This window comes from Hyaena hyaena, unplaced genomic scaffold (genome assembly GCF_003009895.1).
Source record: "Hyaena hyaena isolate Hyena2069 unplaced genomic scaffold, ASM300989v1 scaffold_63, whole genome shotgun sequence".
NCBI lineage: Eukaryota > Metazoa > Chordata > Mammalia > Carnivora > Hyaenidae > Hyaena > Hyaena hyaena.
The window spans coordinates 1,778,361-1,792,890 of NW_024080695.1; the positions used below are offsets into that span (position 1 = coordinate 1,778,361).

General features: G+C 64.2%; 1 long non-coding RNA gene across 2 annotated transcripts; it reads left to right on the forward strand.

The window, feature by feature from the left end:
- Positions 1–1,280: 1,280 nt before the first annotated feature.
- On the forward strand, positions 1,281–5,387 carry LOC120231821. 2 transcript variants are annotated; one of them, XR_005528434.1, is made up of 3 exons: positions 1,281–1,423; positions 3,800–4,004; positions 4,479–5,387. It is a non-coding gene; the product is annotated as an uncharacterized LOC120231821 (long non-coding RNA). The 2 variants fall into 2 exon arrangements; XR_005528433.1 differs by lacking the exon at positions 1,281–1,423 and adding an exon at positions 2,588–2,898.
- The last annotated feature ends 9,143 nt before the right edge of the window (positions 5,388–14,530 follow it).

The window sequence follows — 14,530 nt, forward strand, 5'->3', positions numbered from 1 at the left end:
GGATATGACCCCCGTGCCCTTCTCTAATTTGTAAAGCAAACTCCGGGGAGGTGGGGAGGAGGGGTGCGGATAAGGACTCTTCACGGGCCGCTGGGTCCTCTCTGCTCCGTTCAGGACAGATTAGGTAGCCATCCATCAGCGGCCCCCACCAGGGACCAGAAGGAAAGAAAGCCGCCCCTCCCTCAGAACTCTCTGAGGAGGTCACTGGGCGGGGTGGGGTCCCCAGGCTGGCTAGGGGCCAGCCCCGCCCCACAGCTCCGGGACTGGGCACCGCGTCCCGCTGATCCTCGGGTCTTCGGAAGGCAGGGAGTTCCCTCTTTGGGGTCATTTGTTTCCGAATGTCCCCCAGAGACTGTTCCCTTGGGGAGGCGAGGCCCCTCCCTCTCCAGCAGCGGGGGTGGGGGGGGCAGTTAATGCCCAAAGGGCTGCAGACCAGCCTTTTGGAGTTGGGACCAGAAGAAGCTTCTGGGTCTGATATTTGCCCTCAGGTGTGAGCAAGGGCCATTAGGCCCCCTGGCCCAGCCCTGCCTCCCTCCCTCCTCCCTTCTCTGGCCAGGGCTCCGGCAGCTCCTCTGGGAGCCCAGGATGGTCGGAGCCGTGGGTGCACCTGTTGAGCGCCCGGACGACCACTCCCGCACCCAAACTCACAGACCCCTCCTGACACATATGGGCCCATCACAGAGCAGAGGAGCTGAGCGGCGACAGCCTGGCGGCGGGGGAGGGGGAGGGCGCAGCTCCGAAGCAGCCTCCCCGGGTGCTAGCTGAAGCTTCCCGAACACACTCTCCCACGGGCCGCGGGGCCGGTCCCGCTCCTGGTCCACGCAGCAGCCGCGGGGGCCGGCCGGGAACGGCGCCGGGTCCTGGGCAGTCGTGCAGGAGCGGACAGACGGGTGGAGACGGATCCCCACCGAGGAGGGCGCGGCTCTAGGGACCGGCTGGGTGAGCACGTTCGTGGCAAGGCAGGGGCCTTCCGGGCGGGGGGCCTGTGAGCGGGGCCTCAGGCGGGGCGCCCTGGGGCCCTAACGAGACAGGCCGGCGGCCCGACTCCCAGGACTGCGAATGTGACCTCACTCGGAAAAAGGGTCTTCGCAGGGGCAACTGATCATGTTGGAGATCCGCAGAGAGGTCACCCTGGGGTGAGGCGGCTCGTTCCTGGGGATCCTCGCGAGAGAAAAGAAAAGGGGACTGGATCACAAAGACGCACAGGGCGTGGGGGAGCATGAAGACAGAGGCGGAGAGGGGGCGACGTGGCCGCGACCCCGGGGCAGCAGAGCCAGGGGAAGGGTCCTGTGGCCGCATGACTTGGGACTGCGGCTCCCAGGCTCTGGGGAAAGACGTCTGGGGCTTGGGGCGCCGGTCTGCGGTCACCTGTGACAACAGCCCCGAGCGTCGCCCCAGGTGCCGGGCGCGGAGGTGAACCAAGGTGAGCGAGGGCGCCCTCCCGGAGGAGGGAGCCGCCCAAGGGGAGGACGCGGGATCCGAGCACAGCGAGTGCGGAGGGACGAGGGGCGGGGAGGGGCCCTGCGGGGCCCAGGCCGACGCCCCGCGTGCCCCAGACTGGGGGGCCCGGACACAGGGCTTCGGCCTCGGGCGTCCAGCCGTCCGGGCTCACGGCGTGGCCGGCAGACCCCGCCTCCTGCCGCGAGCTGGCCGAGTGGAGAGAGACGTTACCTCTGGGGTCCTTCTTGCGAGGACACTAACCCCCTGCGGGGACTGCACCCGCACGACCTCGCGGCCTCCCCAAGACCCCGCCTCCTGATACCTCCCACGGGTGTTAGGCTTCAACACACGTGGTCGGGGGAACGCACAACCGGGTCGTACCAGCCCCTCTAAGTAATCTGTGCCTCGCTGCCCCCCCGCCAGGCGTGCTGTGACCCTGGTTCCCAGGACTGTGACGGTCACTCGCTGTCCCTCAGCTCTGAGCCCCCCTTCTGCAGTCAGCTCCGGGACACTGGGGTCTGCGTCCCGTTCCCCTGGCCAGCTGGGTCCCTTCAGGCTCCGCCCCTAGGAGCGCTGGGGGCGTGGCCACGGGCAGGTCCCACCCCTTCCGGTCTGCTGCTTGCGTGTTGCCACGGCAACGCGCCTCCACCTGCCTGCCGGCTTCTCTTTCCCCTGAAGCCCTTGGGCCCAGTTTTTGGCTCACCCTCCCCCTGGACCAGTCTCAGGTCTGCGCCCCCTCCGAGGTCTGGGTCCCGCACTAGCAGCCCCTCCACGTCTGCCTGCTGGGTTTATTTTATTTAATTTTGTTCACGCTTATTTATTCATTTTCTAGAGACAGAGCATGAGTGGGGGAGGGTCAGAGAGAGGGAGACACAGAATCTGAAACAGGCTCCAGGCCCCCAGCTAGCTGTCAGCACAGAGCCCGACGCGGGGCTCAAACCCACGGACTGTGAGATCACGACCTGAGCCGAAGTCGGAGGCTCAACCGACTGGGTCGCCCAGGCGCCCCTGGCTACTGAGGTTAAATCACTCCTTCCTCTTTGCACCCCTGTCCCAGCGCTGGGGTGCTCCCCCTTCCCACGGCGGCGTCTCCTGGCCTCTTAGGGTCTTTTTCTGCCTTCCCAGGTCTCTGATGCCTGGTTAGAGGTTCTTTCCATGAAGCTCTCCCCGCTGGAAGAGCCGGTGTCTGCCCCGGGCGCCCAGCCTGAGAAGTGAGGAGAGAAGGGGACTCTGTGCCCCGGAGTTTGGGGAGTCCCGCCTCAGCCTGCTTTCAGGGAAGTCCCTCTCTGCGGTCTCGAGTGGTTCACCCGAGGTCTCTGGGAGGGGGCTGTCCAGCCTAGGGGTCTCCCAGAGCTGAGTAGTCACCGCGTGAGGAGCCCTTGAGGAGCCCCGCCGGACCCCAGGTTCCACGGAGCTCATCTCGGAGACTCGGGGCTGGATTTGGAGGCCACGGGACAGGTCAGCTGGGAACATTCATCCTGGAGCCCAGCAGGTGTTTGCTGCTCCGCTGCCCCCCCACCTCCGGGGCTCTCGGCCACTGTGAGGAGTGCCCCCAGGGCTGGCACATGTGCAGGGGGGAGGCCCCCTCTCCCACACAGCCCATCCCCGTGCTGGGGGCTCTGACAGCTGCAAGCTGAGGCCCACCGTGGGGGGCACCTCCAAGGCCAGGGCTCCCTCTTGGGCAAGGCAGGAGGACCAGGGCTGGCCTTCCCCTCCCCGCATCTCTGAACAAGAGCAGACGGGGGACCTGCGAGGTGTCCTAGAGGCTGACACCTTGCATTGCGCAGCCAGCCCCGGACAGCTGCCGGGCGGCCCCGCGGGGCCAAGACGGGCCGCACTCAGCCCAGGCTCAGTGAGTCCATCCCAGAGACAGGACCCAGGTCCCCTCCCCCGAGCGCTGTGGGATTCGGGGTCCACGGCTGCTTTGCTTCCAGCCCAGTCCTCATGGCTACAGAGTGGGCTCGGCGATCCTTCCCCAGGTTTTTGGGGTGCATAGTGACAGAGGGTCAGCACCTCCAGGAGGCTGGTTCTACGTGCCCCCCACAATTCTGTGGCTCTGGAGTTGGGGGAGCACATCTTTTTAAAACACAAAAAATAATGATAAACAATACCCAGAAGTCTCTGCTTCCTCCAAAAGGAAAAAAAAAAACATAAGAAAATAAAATCGCTCTGAGCAAACTTACTCTTTATGCAGGGAAATGGCTTTACCTCCATCAAAAGATACTTTCCCTTAAATATCATTAACGCGTTTCCAGACAGGAGAAATTTACTGCTGTTACCTGTGGACCACTATTATGCTAATCTCAAATCTAGAGCCAAAAATATGCTCTGACAACAATATGGATGCTTTTCTTTCTAGGTTGCCTCCCACGTGTGATCAGCAGATGCAGACCGAAGTGCTTTTAGCTCCTAAGGTGTGCTGGAAAGTGCCAGAATGTGGTTAAAACCACGGGCCGGGATGATGTGAACTGGGGGGAATGTCATCCGTCTGGCTTCCTGCTGCCCACCTGCTTGCCTCAGGGACCCCCACCTCCTTCTCGCTGCCGGCTCCTCCTGAGACCCAGGTGCCCCTCTGAGAATCCCTGTCCTCAGCTCACCAGATGCCCCACCTCTTCCTTACCCGCCTCACTGTCCCTTCGAGTTCCAAAGGCTTTTCATCCATGCACTGGGTCAGCCCGCACTGAAAAGAGCTGCCTGGTGCCTGCAGTGCTGGGGGGTAGGCAGCAGGGACTTGGCCCCTCCCCCCTCCCCCCTCCCACAAAGATGGTGAGGGGACTGAGCAAGGGAGGCTGGCTTTGCCCAAGGGAGCGGAGACTCTCCCTGCACAGAAGGTACTTCTGACTTCCTAGGGGGCCGGTAGAACAGTCGAGGCAGAGAGAAGGTCCCGGAGGCCAAGACACGGAGGTGTGGGTGGGCTTAGCCCCTCCTGGGCCTGCCAGGAAGGGAAGGGCTTGCAGGAGGAGACGGAGGGGAGGCGGGGCGGGCAGTTGGGGCCCCATTTGCTGGGCGACCTTGGGAAAATCACTTCGCCTCTCTAGGCCTTGGTTCCTGCCTTCTGAAATGAAGAGAGCACGAGGGTGCAATCCAGAGGCCACGACTCCCACTCAGGAAGGGCCTTGGCTGCTCGCTCGCCGCTTTTCTAGAAAGGTCGCTGAAGATTGGCGCACCCCAGGCTTGCAGTGGGGAGTCCTGGATGCAGGGAGGGCGGACGCGGGTGTAGCGTTTGGCGGGGAGCACGGGGCTGTTCGGAAATTGCTGCCTGAGATTCCAAACCCTTCTGCGTGAACTCTCCCAAAAAAGTGCTCAGTTGAAAAAAGCCAGGCTCCTTCGTGGGGGAAGTTTTCAAACCCTCCAGGTTTCCCTGGTAACGCCCGTTTGCATGCAGAACGGGAAGTGACCTCACGGGGCACCCAGGGCTTCTAGAGACCTCTTCCCAAGCGCAGACCCCGGGAGAAGGGTTAACAGCCCTGCCATGTTCTCGTTAAATCCGTCTTGTTCCGCCCTAACTCCGAGCTTGCACATACTTTTCAGTGCATTGAACCGGGGCCACGGTGATTTGTTTTTCCCGGACTCATTTCCATTTAAATCTGCTGCCCTTCGAGCCCCGGGTCTTGCATAATGCAAGAGCTCTTGAAGTGAAATCAATCGGAGCTTGAAGGAAATGGATGTGTATTCACGTCTTCTGGGGGGCTTTCTGCCCAGCACCTCGGAGCTCATGGTGTTCAATCCCTGATGGCACGAGTGTGCCCGTGCCCGCATGTGCAGAGGCTGGGCGGCACAAGGCAGTCGGTGTCCCGGGTTCAAATCCCCTTCTTCCTGCTGCTGTGCGGCCTTAGTGACTTCCCTGACCTCCCTGTGCCTCCCTTTCCTGATCAATAAGCAACAAGCAGGGTGGCCCCTCATCTCACCAGGCTGCCAGGGAACTCAGTCATCAGGTTTGCAGAAAAATCCCCCTCTACACCCCCCTCCCCCTCCCCGTGTGGAGTCAGGAAAGGGCGATTTATCAGGAAAGGGCGATTTATCTTGGGCGCTGCCTCCTCCCAAGGGAACTGAATGTCCAAAGTCAGGTGCAAGTTCGGGGCGGTGGGCCCCGTGTCGTGTGGCTCTGGCTGGGTCCAGGCTGGGGCCCATGCACTTTCCAACCTCCCACAGCCCAGCTGGGGGGCAGGGAAGCCAAGTCGGGGTCTGGCCGCAGGTGGGGACTCACAGGTGGGGACTCAGCTGTTTTGGAGGCTGGGGTTGGACCACCCGGCTGGACCTGGGACTCTAGGACCCAGGAAAGCTGAGCCGGGAAGGCGCTCAGGCCCACAGCGCTGACACACACCCATCAAAACCTCCTAAGTTCCTGGAACTCGGGAAACCAATGGCCTGACCCGTTTTCTCTGGCTGAGCTGGGGCTGGGTCCCCAGATGAGAGAAGAAAAGCCCCTGGAGGTGCAGGTAGGATCAGGGCATGCTGTGGGCACCCTTACCGGCTCTGCGGCTCACGTCAGGGCACACTCAGGTATCGGCTGCCCCTGAGGCAGGTCTCCCTTACGCAGAGAGGAGTTGATGCCTCTGCCCCGTGGGTGAGGGGGCCTGGCTGTGGATCTCTGCAGAAGCTTCCGGAGACCCACGGGGTCCCTGAGTCCACAGCATCGGGCCTGAGCACCACCAGCACCCAGCACTATCGAGAGGTCTGGGGCATTTCTCCGTTCCTGGTCCCCGACTCGGACTGAGAGCATGCTTCCGGCACCCCCTCCCCCCAGGAGGCCACACCTGGAGGCCACATGATCTCCGTCATTGTCCGGAGAGGCCAAGTCCCAGCATGGAGAGGGGAACCCAGACACCCACAGGGGCGGCTGGACGCCGGTGGCCCTGAGGCCCATGTAATCACATGAAAAATTAAAAAATCACATTGAAAACTAGAGAGACAGCACTGGTTGCTTTTGGTTTTATTTTTAACGTTTATTTATTTTTGAGAGAGAGAAAGGAAACACAAGGTGGGGGGAAGATCGGAGAGAGAGAGGGAGACACAATGTGAAGCAGAATGGGAAGCTGTCAGCACAGAGCCCGACGCGGGGCTGGAACCCACAAGTGGGAGATCGTGACCTGAGCCAAAGTCGGGTGCTTAGAAGTCAGCTGCTTAGAAGTCAGAAGCTACTGAGCCACCCGGCCCCGCCCCTCATGCTTGTTTGTTTGTTTGTTTGTTTGTTTGAAACAAACCGACCGTATGCCCCGGCAGCGGCTGGCTTGGGCTCCCTGAGGCCTGGGAGGCTCCGTGGTGAGCAGCCCTTGGTGCGTGTGCCTCCACCTCCGTGTTCACAGTGAATCTGCCCTTGAATCTGGTTTGCCAGACCCCGCCAGGCACCCTTCTGCAGCCCATGGCCCTCCAGGTCTCCAGGCAAGCAGGCAGGACCGGGGTTGCGGGGGGCTCTAGGACTGGGCACGGCCCTGCCCAGCACCCCACCTCTTGTGCCCAGTGGGTTGTCCCTAAGCCCACACCTCCCAGCCTGCGCTCAGCTGCACTGTCACCCCCCGGGACCTGGGAAGGTTGGCCTAGGCTCAGCCCCGCTGGGAGGGACCCAGGGCAGCTTGGCAGGGGCCACAGCCCGTGGCCTCAGAGCCGAAGGGAAGGCAGGGAAACAGACTGGAGGGGGTTGAGGGGAGGCCTGGGAGCCTGGCCACACACAGGCGTGCCCAGTGTCCCTGTCACTAGCCCAGCTGGCGCTGCTCTGGAGCCCCCAGTGCAGTCGAGGAGGGCAGCCCACAGGCCACCTGGGGGGCCGCCAGCAGCCCCAGGACAGAGCACTTGGTGCGGGAGCCAGAGGCCTGGGAGAGGACCTGGGGGGCTCGGGGAGGTCCTGGGGGGCTCGGGGGGGCCAAGGGGGGCTCAGGGAGGTCTTGGGGGGCTTGAGGAGGTCCTGGGGAGCTCGGGAGGGTCCTGGGGGAGCTCAGGGCTCAGGCCCAAGGCCTGAGGCAGGGCTGGCTTCCCACGTTCTGGGGACCCAGACAGTCACACAAGGCTCTGGCCTTCTTCCCTGTCACTGCCTGGAATGTCATGATGGTTATTAATTTTTGAACAAGCGGTCTGCATTTTGCCACAGAATTGTGCAGCCACAGAGGCCTGGAGAAGAGGGAGCCTCAGATCCCAGGGCCTGGGGCACAGCTGGGCCTCCCACTCTGTGCCCGAGCCACCCAGGCAGGATGGATGGGCGGAGGGTCTCTGCTCCTCAGCCAGACTAGGCCTGCCACGTACCCCTCCCCCCCAAGCCGCTTCTGCAGCCCCCCCCCGGCGGGTAGGGGGTCAAGGCTGGGCGGGAAGGTTAAACAAGCAGAGGGTGAGGGGGGTGGGGCAGCGCGGGGAGAGTATCGAGTCCCCAGCTCCCAGGGGGTCCTGCTGGGGGAGAGGAGGTCATCGGGGGAGCAGGATGGGTGGGGGGCGGGGTGATCAGCGCAGAGTGCGGGGCACCAAACGCAGTTCAGGGCCCGGGCGCGGCCTGGGTAAGACCCAGACAACCCCGCGGGCTGATGGGGGCGAAGACGGCAGCCGGCGGGGATCCAGGCCCCGGCCAGAGTCTGTGCGGAAGCTCCCAGAACCACCCCGGAGGTGCCCCTCGGAGTGCTGCGTTGAGAGCCAGCCGAGACCGAGGGCAAAGGCCGGACAGGGGCGTTAAGGTGGGTCTTTGCTTTTGCTGCTGATGCTTAAAGCGAAAGGTGCTGACCCACAGCACCGGCCGTGCAGGGGCGCGGTTGCAGGTTGCTGCGGGCTAGAGGGAGGCACCGGGGCTCCCCACTACCCAAACCCGGGGACGGCCTATGCTCGCTAGCTCCCCCTCCCCCCCCAGTGTCCGCTGGGGTCTGCAGCCTACACGTCTGGCAGTGCATTGAAGACAGTATCTCTCCCTGAGGTCTCCGGTGAAACGGGGGGTGGGGGGCAGTCTGCAGGCTCCCCGGCCGCCGCTGGGCCTCTTTATCCCCTCTGCTAAGACTCAGTTTCTCCATCTGGGAATGGGCACCCAAGGCGGCCCCTGGCAGAGTGGCTACGGGGCAGGAGGGCAAAGGTAAGGGACGAGATCGCTAATGCCGGATGCCCCGAGCGCCGCTGGCTCCAGCGAAGGCCCGAGGCCAGGTGGGGGAGCATCCAGACCAAGTGGGGAGCGTGCATTCTTGGGACCGCAGGGCCAGAATCCTGCCCCAAAGGCGCAAAAGGCTGGGAGGGCGGCAGCGGCCCAAAGGGGCGGGGAAGGGGGCGCTGGGGGGGAATCTGGGGGCTGGCGCAGGAGGTCGTTTCCTGGGGCGGCTTCTGTCTCAACGCTTGCGCTCCGCCCGGCCTCATCCTGACTCCCAGCCGCGCGCCTGGCCGCGGGGCGCAGTCCCGGGACCGCCCTTCCCGCTTTGTGCCTGCGCGGAGCCGGCGCTGGGGCTCCCGGGACCGGTGCTGGGCGCCCCGGGAACTCACCACCGCGGTGCGCCCCCGCGCGCAGTCACCGGCCTGCGTCCCGCGAGCGCGGCCAGCTAATTGCCGGGCTCCTCCGCCTCACCTTTGCTGAAAGACTCGAGCAGGCTCTTTCTGGAACGAGGCGCCGACCTAAGGGGTTGAGGGCAGTTATCCTCTCCAACTGCATCAGGAGCGGGGGCGCGGCCACGGGGTCCTCCCGGAAGAGCACCCCGAAGTCCAGGGAAATCAAGAAAGAAACCCAGATACGAGGACAGAGGCGCCAGACCCTGCTTAAAATACGCGCAAACGCTGCAGGCTGGGCAGATGGAGGGTTTGAGGGCTCGTGGATTCTCGGATTCGCGCAGGTAACCCCCTCCCCGCCCCCGCCGCCCCCCTCCTAAGTCCCGGCCCAGCCGCCCCTGTGCGGCCCCTGCGCGGGTGGGCGCCGGGTGAGGGGCCTGCCCGGCTTGCTTCTTCCCATGTAGCTGCGACTTGAGTCCCAGCGATCCCGCCGGGCCGGTGTCCAGAGAGGGGGGTGCTTTCGGGTTAGGCCAGTGACCGCGCGAATGGTCAGCGCCTTCTGCAGCCGCCTGTGTTCGAGGGGCGACCTGGCGCTCCGCGTGCCGAGTCTCCGTCTTGGCTTCCGTGAAATGGGCTAACAGGGCCTCCTGGGCATAACCCGGGGGCCTTCGGCGCCAGCGCAGGGGCTTCCCGGGTTTCTCCCGCTTCCCCCTTCCCCACCCCCCACCCCACCTCCCCTAGCCCGGGAGGGTCTGGGACCGAAGCAGGCATCCCCACCCACAACCGGATGAGTCCCCGGTTGGCTTTCCCAGCCGGGCTCCCAGACTCAGCCCCGGTCGGGGAACATGTCCAAGGAGCCGAGCTGGAGGCCTGAGCTGGGACAGAAGAGCTAGGCGGACGTGGTGCAGGCTGGAAGGGCTGCCTGGAGGAGACGATGCGCAGACTGCGCTGGGAAGGTTAGTCCCTGAGGCTGAGTGCACCTTCCCACCATCCCTCCTTCCCAGTGTCCCCTGGGTCCCCTCTGCTTCCCACTAAGGACACTGGCTTCCTGGCAAACATGTGGCACCAGCTGGGACTCACCCCTGCAGTCAGCAGATATTTGTGGCGCATCTTCCAGTGTCTAGCAAGGTTCTAGGCCCAGAGGATCCGCAGTGACTAAAGCCGGGCTGCCCTGGGGGGAGGGGGTTGGGCGGGGTGGCAGGTAGTAGGCACACGGTAGGGTGTGAGGGCCCCGAAGGTGCCGGGGCGGGAGGAGGAGGCGTCTGAGCTGGGCCAGGGTGACAAGATCCTGATGCCATGCAGGGGGTGGGGTCGGTGGAGTAGAGGAAGCACAGGATTCCGTGTCACTTGCGAGGCTGGTGGGGGTGGGGGAGGAACGGGTCACGAGGTGACTGCCAGGCTTTGGGAGGCAGATCCAGAGGCAGGGGCCGCAGGGCCTTCCCCAAAGCGGAGGCGCTGACTGCTGCGCACGCATGCGTACAGGGAGATGCCTCAGGACCGTGGGGGCGGCCTCGCCCCGCAGCTGACCGCAGCCTCCCCTGGGCCAGTGCAGGCGCGGGGTGGTGAGTCACCTCAGGCAGCCCTGGGAGGCCAGGATCCCTGTTGTTCCCATTCTCTTGATGGGGAAACTGAGACTCAAGTCCCTCAGCAAGACAGCAGTAAGCACAGTGATGGTGCGCCTGACTTGTGGTCCCCTACTGAGGTCACACCATTTGGGACATAGCTCGTAATCCCAGGGACAGCTGACACCAGGAGACAGACCCACTGAGGCCAATTCTGCCCAAAGATGCAGCAAATTCACATTCAAAGCAAAGCAGGCTTGCTGCTTCCCACGTTCACACTTTCCCCGGGGCAGCGGGGCAGGTGGGGACTGGGGAGGGGTCGGGGGAAGCGGCCATGGCCCACCTTTGCCTCTGGGCACAGCCCTGGGAAGAAGTAGGACCCCCTCCCCCACCTCGCTGGCCTGCGCAGGCCCAGGGGGGGAGAGGGGATGCCCGGGCAGGGGGCTGGCTCTCCCATCAGCTCTGGGTCAGCGAGCGATGGGTGCGGAATTGGCGCGAAATCGGGGCTGTGCAGACTAAGCCAGTTAAATTAAGACAGTGTTAGAGCCTGGGGGGCCCGATAGCCCTCCCGCCTCGGGCTCCTGCCCGGGAGGGACGGGATCAGACAGCACCCACTGAGGACGGCTTCACGGCCTGGTGCCCGCGGGGAGCCCTCAGTGGGCGCTCAGCTGGGATTTGCTCCTCTGCTCCCCCTCCCACTCTGGTGGCCAGCTGGCCCAGGGAAGGCCCCTTCCACTCGGCCTCTGTGGCTTCCTTTCCCCCAGGGGATGGCTCTCAGGGTCCCCTGGGGCAAATCCCGACTCTGCCACCTTCAGTGGGCTGCCGGGTGAATGCCACACCACCTCTCAGGACCTCTGCTCCCTCCTGGCGAAGCTGGGCCAGGACCCAGGACTGCGTGTCCACAGGGGGAGTGGCCCTGCACACTCTTCCCGCTTCTCATTTTTGTCCGCAGACCTTTCTGCCTTGTCCAAGGCTAGAGCCCTTAAGCCTCACACAGGGGGGAGGGAGGGAGGGAGAGGAGAGGGAAGGAGCCGGGGAGGAGTTAGAGGGAAGGAGGGAGAGGAGAGGAGGGAGGGGGAGGGAGGGGGGATGGAGGAATTTGGGGGAGAGCCCTCACTGTGCACTAGACCCAGGAGATAGATTTCAGGGACAGCTGAGCTCAGCAGGGGCCCCAGAGCTGGGGCACCCAGAGCCGGCATTACCCAGGGTGCTGGGGGCTCCGGGCCCCACTGGGCAGGTCTCCCCCGGCACCTGCACCGGGCGGGGTGTGGGGGGACTCAGAATCGCTAAGCCCATGGGGCCGCAGCACTGGCAGCGGTGGCCCAGGAGAGAGAGGCGCAGAGGCAGCTGATGTTCCAGAATCAGTGTTCCAGAAGGCAGTGTTCCTGGGATCAAGCAGGGCAAGCGCGGGGCTGGGGAACGGGGGGGGGGGGGGGGGGGGGGGGGGGGGGGGTGTTGGGGAACAGGGGGCCCGCCAGAGCCTGAGGGGAGTCCAGGGCCCCTGCTGCTGGGTTTGGCTTTCTGATTTATCTCCAGAATGCATACATTTTATCCGCCTGTTTACCCCTGAGCTGTACTTGTCTCCGGTGGTGGTGGTGGTGGTGGTGCTCAGCAACCCCCCCTGAGGGAGCCCCCAGCCCACCGGCCCCGGGGTGCACTCCACTCCTCGCCTGGGGACCTGACACTCCCCACTTCACAGCGAGTACAAGTCAGGGGCTCTGCCTCCACTGTTTCCGCCCCCCCCAGGGGCTGCCCTGTGCGGTGGGGGGAGATGCCTAGGACCGGAAGTGTGGGAAGCCGGGGGGGGGGGGGGAGAACCCTCCGCTGCAGGGGGGTGCTCTGCCCCAGGCCAGCTCTTCTCTCCCTTTCTGCAGAGGTCAGAACCCCCTCCCCCAGGAGGAGGCTCAGGGGTGTGCTGCTGGTGCAGGCCCAGTGCGCCCCCCAGCGCCCCTCCCCTCCCCCAGTCTGGGCAGCTCACTTCCTCCTGGCACCTGGGGTCCCCTCTTATAAAGCTGTGCCAGGAGAAGGCCGCCCTCTGGGGTCCCCCTTGCTCTCTCTCCCGTTGGCACTGGGGACGGGGTGGCCTCCTCCCTCTGGGGCTGACTTGTCAGCTACATGGATGAAACAGATGTCTCCATCTCCTCGCAGCCTCGGGGTGGTGGGGGTCCCCGTGAGCTGCGGGAGCAGAGGGGCCGGGGTGCGGCTTGCCGGCCAGAGGAGGGGAGGGCGCTGTCCACCTCAGCCCCTTGTGGCCGTTCAGGTCCCCTCCCGCGCTCCTGCTGTCACTGGCAGGACCTGGCTGGGTCCGTCCTCGTAGCAGGTGCATGTCCGTCCCCAAGAGAAAACTGAGACCCAAGGGGGCTGGGGGCTTGGGCGTGGCCTACCCTGAGCCCAAAGAATGGCTGCTTGTGGCATCCACGTCCCTGAATGAGGACAGCCCCCAGGAGCGGGCGGGACAGGAGACCCTGAGCTGGCCCTGCGGAGCGGGGCGGGGCTGGGACCCTGGCAGGGGTGGGACACCCACCTCTGGGGTCATCTGCAGGCCTTAAATGAAGAAAGTCTGTCCTTACAGACTTCCTGCGGAAGTGGAGGGGTGAGGGAGGGAGTGGAGGGGGGAGGGAGGGAGGGAGGGGTGAGGGAGGGAGGGAGGGGACTGTAATTCCCGGTCCCTGTCTGGGAATTACATTTTAGAGTCCGATTCGGGCCAGGCACCAGCTGGCCATGTGGGCCCACAGGCGTCCCCTGGGGAGTGAGTGGGTGGTCCCGGGTCCAGGCAGGCAGCGTGCCCCCCGGGGTGCGGCAGGCCAGCCCTCCCCTCCCTGACCCGCTTCCCGCTTCTGTAGGACAGTGTTGGACTGAAGTCTTAGCAACGCCGCACACCTGACCGTCCTGAGCCTCTTCCAGCCGTGCCCCCCCCCGAGTGACGTCCCCCTTACCTGTGAAGGGGAGAGCGGAGTTCAGCAAACGGGTGCCCTGGGGGCCCAGCAAACAGCTCAGTTGGGCCCTGGTGGAAACCATTCTAGCTCTCTGCCCTCCACCTTGCTTTTTGTCTTAGGAAGAGCACACGCAGTGAGCAGATTTCCACCGCAACGTGGCACTCCCCACCCCCACCCCCGCCTTGGCGCCACCGGCCTCCTCCGCTAACCAACAAAACAGTGGGCTTCCCCTGGACTCTGGGGCTGCTGGCCTTGAACTCGGGCCTCACGCGGCAGTGACATCGTCCTTGATGGATTCTGGGTCTGCGGGAACCCTGTTCTTCCCTGGCTAGGCGGGATCACAGAGCATGGGCGAGAAGGGCACGGGGGCCTCGGGACCCCTCCCGCATCCCTCGCTTCCCCGTGGAGCGCCGTTCGGGTGCAGTAGACCACGGAGAGTGTCCAGCTGTCCGCCCGTCTTCCCTGGTGGACGAGGCTGGACCTGACTCTGGCCGGGCTCCTTCCTGTGAGCAGCGCGAGGCCCCGAGGCCCCACTGCATCGCTGGGTAGTTGCTGAACAAATGATGGAGTGGATGGATGAAGTGGCCGATTACTCCAAGCCTGAGTCCACGGTCCGTGGCATGACAGGTCCTGGCTGGGGACTGAATGAGCCCTAGGGACCACTGCCCTCGTGAGCCAGGCTGGCTGCCAGGCTTAGGTCCCCCCTGGGGGCAGAATTCCGACAAGCATTTTGGAAGATGGGGAAGAGCCTCACTTCAGTTCTGCCCCACAGTAGCCCCCGCACCAGAGACTTTAAGGCACCGTGTTTGTCGGAGAGATGGTGTGGGGTGTGGGGGTGCCGGGCAGTCTTAAGGGGGAAAGCGCCTGCTTGCACCTCTCCGCACAGAAGGGTGTTCCTTCGAGCCAGTTCCGGACATGCCCTCATGGTGGAGCTGTTGGGACGGGACCCGCTCCTCCAGCCCCTGCGTGGCTTCTGCTTTTTAAGCTTTCAGAATAAATTAGCCTTCGGTGGATACCTCCTCTGTGCAGCCATTTAAAGAAGCAGAATTCCAGCAAAATCTGGTTTATTTATAGACTCGGGTCCAAGAAGCTGTTTTGTTTGAGCACACCCTCCCCTGGCCCCGAGAACGTGATGTAAGGTGATTCGGATCC